Raw genomic sequence first — 8,388 nt, forward strand, 5'->3', positions numbered from 1 at the left:
TCTGTCAGTTGTATTCCTTTCTCACCAAATGTCAATAAGCTCCAACTCATCTTTCAAATAAAAAAAAGCTTTGGGTAGTTTAGTCTGAATAAAAGTTTTAGAAGAACTCTTTTTATCTTTCATTGAATCCAAAACTCCATTCCAATCTCCCATCAAAATTTTATAATCCAACTGAGATATTTTACCATGCAACAACTTGTAGAATTGCTTCTGTTGTTGATTAGAGGCATATAAACCAACGATAAGAACTTTCTTGCCTTGTAATACTAAATCTATAAAAACATATCTTCCTTGAGAGTCAGAATCTATTAATTTAGCCGATAAATTCTTTTTCACATAAATTACCACTCCCCCTTTTTTCCCTCAGGCTGGAGCCATAAAGTGTGATCCCAGGCTAGAGTTTATCAAATATTTAGAATCCTTTAAAGTTATATGAGTCTCTTGCAGACATATTAAGTCATTGTTGTGCTGTTTCAAATAATGAAAAACTTTTTTCCTTTTCTGCGGTGAATTCAAGCCATTAACATTCCAGGTCAGGAACTTTGCCATCTCCACTGGCCTGAAGCCTCTGAAGCATCCCCTGAAGATCCATTGTCGAGGATCTTTTAGGTCTTGCACCTCCCACAGGCTCTGTGGTGACATTTTCTTCCATTTTTCCACTGATCTTCTGTTGTTGCTCTTTCTCTCTATGCTTATAGGCAGCTTGTGTAATCCTCTGTTCTTTTATCTCAAGATTCTGTACAGCAGATTCACCTTGTTCTTTAACAATCAATGAAGAGGCTCCTGCAGCTGCTAACTCTTCTTCAATTTTACTTGTTTGTGGAGATGAAGGTGAACCTGCCTTCAGAACAGAGAAATAAAAATCTTTTGCCTTTGACACTGTAGTTAATCTGTAACGCGTACCAACATAATTCACTGCTATCCCAGTTGGAATCTCCCATCTAAACTGTATTTGGTGACATTTTAACTCATCAGACAGGAAAGTAAAGTCTTTTCTTCTTCTTAAAATTTTTGGAGGTATTTCTTTTAAAATTATAACATCTTGGGCTGCAATTTGAAACCTCTGTTTATAAAAAGCCTGTATAATTTCATTACAAATAAATCTTCTAGAAAAATAGATGACCACATCTCTAGGTAAATTTCTTTGTCTGGCAACCCGTGAGTTAACTCTGAAGATTTTTTCTATCTCATTCCCAACTTCCTCCGGTCTCCAGCCCAAGTTAAAAGCAATATCTTTAACAACAAGCCCCTTTAAATCTTCTTGTAAATTTTCTTTCAATCCTCTGATACGCAATGCAAACTCCATTTCTTTATACTGTGAAACAATTAATTCATCCTGTGTCATTTCTAACTTATTCTCCACTTCTTCAACTCTGCTTTCCAATTTTGCTGTGTTTTCAGTCACTTTGTCCATTTTATCATCAATTCTCTCAATATGCATAGCAAGTCCTTGAAATGCAAATAATATATCCTCTCTTATTTCCCTGTTTTTTTTTCTCCAATAATTCTGCCATAACAGCCCTCTCTGAAGTCATCTTACAATCCAAAAGATCAGCTACCTCCTCTTTAATGTCTAAAGCATTTTTTTTCAAAGCTTCTTGTAAGTCTTTAAGAGAAAGTACAGGTGGAGGAGAAGGAGGGGGTGTCTTTGGTTTGGGCTGAGAGGCAGTCTGAATCATTGGGGAGGAAATAGAGCTTTAGAGACCGAGGAGACCAGATGTTTTGAAGCCATTCTTATAAATTCACAGTTTAAAATTTAAAAAAAAAACAAGATTCTTCACTCTATGTTTAAAACAGAAACTGTAGCAGTCTTTTAACTTTGTTACAAAATCTTCAAACAAGAAAGCCAGAAGCCATCTTGCCTTCTATCACTTTCTCTTTCTTCTTCAAAAGAGAAAGTAGGCAAAAAAAAAAGGAAAAGGAGAAGATACTTTTCAGGAGTTAAAGTCCCAAATAATCATAAATCTAAGTCCTCCTGGTCTGCTCCGACTGCTTATAAATACTCACAAATCCACTAAAAGACACAGATGAGGAAGTGGCATCTAGCTTCGTCCCAAAACTTCGGGACAAAGGCACCCTGGAATGCGGAGTAAAGCTTGGGCTCCAAGGGAGCTCTACCCTCCGATCTCCCCAAAATTATGGGAATCCAGGGGAGCTCTTCCTTTACCCAAGCAACTTTCCTCTTCTCTTTTTCCTAGGGAAGAGGTTTTAAGCCGCGGGACAGCTGATTGTCAGTGTCTCCGCCGGCTTTTACGCAATCCCAGAGCGGGCGGCTAAAGAAACGCTGCCATCGACATGGCTGACACCACCGGAAGCCGTGGTCTACTTTGTTGAATGCCTTGCTGAAGTGTAAATATATTATGTCCACAGCATTTTTCTGCTCTACTAATTTAGTCACTTGGTCAAAGAATAAAATAAAATTGGTTTGCCATCATCTGTTTTTAACAAACCCATGCTGTCTTCTAGCTATAACTTTATTTGTTTCTAGATGTTCGCAGATGTGTTCACAGATTGTCCTTGTGGACAGTCACTTAAATGTGAGCCAATACTGTGTAGCAACAGGCAAAAAAGTCAATGCAATTATAAGCTGCATCAGTAAAGATATAGAATCAAGATCATGCAAAGTTCTAGAACCACTTTATTATGCCTTGGTAAGTCCACACTTGAAATACTGCATCCAACTCTGGTCACCCCATTATAAAAAAATGGAAAGGATACAGAGAAGATAAAAATGATTAGGGAGTTGGAGGCTAACACAAATTGGGTATATTTAGTCTACTGAAAAGAAGGATTAGGGGTACCATGATAGTAATACTCCAATATTTGAGGGGCTCCTACAAAGATGAAAGGGTCAAACTATTTTCCAAAGCACCTGAATGCAAGACAAGAAACAATGGTTGAAAACTAATCAAGCAGAAAATCAACCTAGAAGTAAGAAGAAATTTCCTAACAATGAGAGCAATCAGCCAATGGAATAGCTTGCCTTCAGAAGTTTTTCCATCTCCTTTAGTGGTTTTCATTTATTTGGATAAAAGAGTCTCTCAAAAGAGATTGAATAATCATTTGTCTGAAATGGTATAGGTTTTCTTGCCTGAGCAGGGGATTGGACTAGAATACCTCCAAGGTCCCTTTCCACTCTATTATTCTATGGTGTATGGTCTATGAGATCTGGAATAGGAGGAAGAAGTGAGCAGCTAACAGTTGATTAGTGGTTATCCCAGATTAGAGAGTTCCACTAATAAAATAAAAAAAAATCTATCTTGCAATTGCTTAAATGTTCCCTTCTGCTATAAGAAGAGATACTTTTCTTAAGGAGTGAAATATTTTCTCTCTAAATACTCTTGGGTTGGTTTAAAATCCCCTTCTTAATGTAAATAGCAGTGGGTTAGAGTTAAGGTTACTGCTGGTTTTGTGGATTTCTCTTAGTGTGAAAAGGCCCCTTAGGAGGAGGTCCCTCATTTTATCTAATTTGGGATAGGACTGAAGTGTCACCAGCCATAGACTTTATAGAGTCAGAGAGATAATTTCAAAGTGAAACACAAGACATTGCCCCATACTCCTAGTGACTTACAACATAATGCCTTTCTTCACAGTATTATGAGTTAGTTATGCAGTAAACATAATCTTAGATGCAAACAAAATACAGCTACCCATTATTTTCCTGGAACATAATTGTGGATTGCCACTGGGGGAAGTATGTATTTATGTACAGTAGCAACAGGCTTAGTTCTTTGGATCATCAGGAAGAGCCAGTAGGTATAGGAATTTTTCACTCTTCCATTGGACTCTTTTATTCAGCTGAATAAGAAGAGCTAGAGAAGATAGGAGAACATTTCAGGGTTTACTAGACCCACACCTCCTTTCTTCTCCCTGCCAGTGATAGAATTGGAGTTAGAAAGGGCTCTTTGCCTTGAGATTCTGTAGATTCTCCCCTGACAACCTTGCCCTCACAGTGAATATTAGTGGGTCAGTGAGATTACAAATGGCAAAACTAGTCACTCTGAAAAGAAAGTCAATTATTAGTAATGTAGTTCTTTGCTCAAGAACCACAGGAAGCAGTTAGAGGCCAGCTGTATTTCTAAAAGTGCATTGAAGTCTAGAAATAATGTTGAGCTCCTGGTATTACCCAGAAATGGTCAATTATCTTGTGTAATGAGTACTGTATGTGCAGAGAGGGAAATGAGGACATCTGGGGACAAACTGACATGTTGTTTAACAATAAAGTGTCACACTATGAAGATCCCTTGCTTCAGAACTGCCATGATGCTTCTACCTTGCCTGGGGGGGGGGGAAGCTTCAGTATGCACAGGTGGCTGCTATCAGTGTGAGAGCCAAGGTCATTGAAGAGATGTTTTGGCAAATTGAAGTTTTCTTCTCAAACAATGTGACCTGAACTGTCAGAGAGGGGAGGGAAGGTTTTTACGCTTTTAATTAACTTTTCCTTGCCATATTGCCAGAGCTGGTATTCTTTCTACTGTGCTGATATGCTATGCCTACTAAAGCTTTACATTAGAGATTGCAATGTGTCTGTTGGATTTAATTTGTTGGGCTTTTTAACCAGAACCTTGACATAAAATGAAATAAGGTAAAGAATACACTAATATTCACCATATTATGACCATAGTATGATGCCATTATGCACCTAGTGTTAGATCCATATTAAATATCTCAACATTTACCTGAAACATAATTGTGGGCTTCCAGCTGAGGGAAGTACGTATTTACCTGTTATAGCAACAGACTTGGTTACCTGAATCATCAGAAATATTGAGTAGTTACAGGAATTCCACACAGACTCTTTTATCCAAATAAATGAAAACCACTAAAGGAGATGGAAAAAACATGTCAAGGTATATTAGGCTATCCCACCTCCTTTGAACTCCATGCTGTGATAGAGTTGATTTGAGAAAGAATCCTAAACATGAGGGATGAGGATAAAAGTGGAAAAGGGAAATCTAGCTGATTTCTGTATTACATGTACCCTGCCTATGTTGTAAAAAATGATGCATTAAAAGGCTAATAAAGAATGAATATATATAAACTATTGGTCCTAGAAATTACTATTTGTATTTTAATAATTTTTTTCAGTGAAATCTGATTCATAGCTGAGATTTTAACACTTTATAGGATGATTTATGCCACTAGTTAAATATTTACATCCCCTTATAAATTTAGACATTGTAATAAAAAAGAAATAGAAAGTGTGTGAATGAAAGTTGAGTGGGGAATTAAATGGGTTCAGGCTTGTATGGATACTGGTTGTGCAAATTATGTTTTCACCTGTGTACATTGTTAGAGCACACCCCTTTATTAACATAGGTATAATAGTGTCTACAATAGTATCCCTCACATGTTGGCTGTGTGTGTTTGTCTGCATCAGGTCCTAGGTGGCTCACCCTCTGATAATGTGGTTTTATTGTGTAGTCTATCTATTTGTTTAGATGGTATCTAAAATCAATTTAATAACATCTGTTGGTCTGTCTATTTAACAAAAAGAATGGGCCAGGAAAGGATCCTGTCTCTTGCGGATTTCCTATTGCTACATCTTCATTTCCTTTATCAAGATCCAGGCTGTGCTGATATTAAGTCATCAGACAAAGATATTTTTATCGTAAGTTGTATCCAATGGTATTTAACTTGAGAAATAGCTTAAATTTGATTTTATACTATTTCTGCCCATGCAACTACATTCGCTGGAAGCAAAGTGGCAAAGTTATTGCTACAATAAATAAACTGAAAGGGAAGAATGAAATTATAGCATAATATGTGGTTGAAGAGCAGGCAACACCCCCACCCTCTCTCTCATATACCAGTAGTCACAGGAATATACTGCTCCCAGGTGCTTTTTAAAGAAGTTGCACAATGTCTGCAATGCTCATTTAGCTTTATTTCACGAAATATTTGCCAAATTTTATTTCAATGCACAAATGTTTTAGAGTTTGATGGGTAGCAATTTGATTTATATAAAGAAAGATAAAGCGACAGCAGGCAGTAATCTCAGGTCATTGGCCATATCTTGCAGATATCCTGAAGGTATCCATCGTCATAGATGGAGATGGCATTACATCCTATACAAATGGAGAAAAAAATAAGTTGATCAAAGTGAGTTTAAAGTAAATTCTTTGCTTTGCAAAGCTTTGTGAATGCAAACAATATCAGACAGAGAATCTCATTATGTACTGTATCTGTAGTATCTTTATTAGAGGAGAGTTTTCTTACCGTCTACAGCACCTCTGTCGCCCTGGACAGTGCCCGGGAATATTATGGCCTGGACGACAGCGGGGCCTGCACATTCCATGACACCCATGGTGGGCATTCCCTATGAAACGAAAAAGAGGAGACAGGTAAATGATGAGTAAAGATTCCTTAATATTTAAATACATTTTTTCCTTCCAACACATTACCTTCTTCTACAGCAGTGTTTCTCAACCTTGACAATTTTAAGGCATGTGGACTTCAACTCCAAGAATTCCACAGCCAGCAATGCTGGCTGTGGAATTCTGGGAGTTGAAGTCCACATGCCTTAAAATTGTCAAGGTTGAGAAACACTGTTCTACAGAATTGCAGGATTCCTTTATCAATTTATAATTTTATTCATTTATAACATAAAAATATGAAAATAAAAAGCAAATAGTAAGGAACAACAATAGGGAAAGAGGAAAAAGAGAAATGTGGAAAGAGGGGGAAGAAACAAAAGGCGTTGACTTCTGATTCCCTCTGTTCAAGTAAAATAACACATTGAAATTGAATCTCAACTTTTTACATTTCTGTAGTAGTATGAACTAGCCATTTCTCTAATCAGTAAACCCCAAAATCATAGTATCATTTTTTCCACCTCAAGCACAAAGTCCAGAAGCAGTTTCCAAGTAGAAACAAAAGTACTTATATTCTTTTCTTTTATCAAAACAGTCAGTTTAGTCATCTCTGCTAACTCCATCAGCTTTTGTAACCATTCATCCAAGGTGGGAATGGAAACATCCTTCCAAGAATTGCAGGATTCTTAGGACTACAGCAAGTTTTCTCTGACCACAGAGATTCATTTCTGCTGATCTCCTGCAGCAGCTCAAATAAACCAACTATTAACCCAGGTTTGAAGTCTGACTCAAAGATGATTAGTGGGTCCATTAGTGGGTGAAAGTGGCAAGAAGGTGACAAGCAACAGGGAGAAAGCAGAACTATTTAACTCGTTTTTTGCATCTGTCTTTACACAAAGGGAAAAAACAGACCAACCTATCAAAAATAGTGCCATAAAAAACAGTATAGAAACACAAGTTAAAATAAGCAAGAAAATGGTAAGTGAGCATCTGTCCAGCCTAGATGAGTTCAAATCACCAGGACCAGATGGATTACATCCCAAAGTTCTCAAGGAACTGGCAGATGTGATCTCAGAACCACTCAACTATATTTTTCAAAGATCCTGGAGCACAGGGGAACTACAGTACCAGAGGACTGGAAAAGAGCTGATGTAGTTCCCATCTACAAAAAAGAATTTGGTAAACCAATACTAAAGTGAAGCAAATCAACAAAAATAAGCTACAATAACAAAACACCCAGTAAAATTCTTTCAAGAATTGTGAATCAAAAGAAAAATCAGTGGCATATTTTTCAAATGTTTGGAGGCTCATGTTGTCAATAGTCTATACTGTTCAAAGCTATTTCTGTAAAGTAAAACAAAAAGATGTTGAAGATTACCCTGCTTTCAGTGATGATCATATTTATTTAAAAAGGAGTGAGTTACCAATCCTTTCTAAATTATCAGTAATTTTGTTTCTTACCTGGTTCAGACAGGAATGCAAGGAAAAGAAATGCGAACAGCAGATAAAGGATCTTCATGCTGAGACTGGTTGTGGACCAAATCTTACTCCTGGGACAGACACGGCTGTCTATTTATTGAGTTATAATGATTGCATCATATCATCTCAGTGAACTATTGCAAAATAGTTCTTACATAAGGCAATGGTGCATCTTCCTTGTATTGAAACACTTCTGTTTGTTAGCTATTACAAAAGCCGTTAGAAGAGCAGCAGACTTAGTTGAACATCTAACCGGCTATGGTTGTAAAAGATGGGAGGCTCAGGACTTGCAATGTCCTAATGGGGCAAAGAAAATTCCTTACTGAATTGCTGCCCAAACTCCACAGTTCATGATGATAATGCTCAGCCATGTTCACTAATGGCTGGAGTTTGGGAAGAGCCCTTAGAACCAAGAGGTAGAAATCTGGGATTGGCACTGCTATCATGGGTGACACATTTTTATGGGTGGGTTTTGGGAAAACAGCTGCTCTGCTTCTTGGTGGGTCTTTGTGGCACTCAGATTAATCACAGACTGATTTGGCTTTCATTGAAATATCCCTCCCTCATCCAGGTGATTTCTATTTCCCTGAAGACA

General features: G+C 37.4%; 1 long non-coding RNA gene across 1 annotated transcript; it reads right to left on the reverse strand.

The window, feature by feature from the left end:
• Window positions 1–5,867: 5,867 nt before the first annotated feature.
• Window positions 5,868–7,901, reverse strand: LOC120309490. Its single transcript, XR_005557094.1, has 3 exons — window positions 7,776–7,901; window positions 6,220–6,319; window positions 5,868–6,068 (listed from the first exon to the last, which is right to left on the reverse strand). It is a non-coding gene; the product is annotated as an uncharacterized LOC120309490 (long non-coding RNA).
• Between the last annotated feature and the right edge of the window lie 487 nt (window positions 7,902–8,388).

The sequence above is a fragment of the Crotalus tigris genome, unplaced genomic scaffold (assembly GCF_016545835.1).
Source record: "Crotalus tigris isolate CLP2741 ecotype Arizona unplaced genomic scaffold, ASM1654583v1 scf7180000018026.535452, whole genome shotgun sequence".
Taxonomy (NCBI): Eukaryota; Metazoa; Chordata; class Lepidosauria; order Squamata; family Viperidae; genus Crotalus; species Crotalus tigris.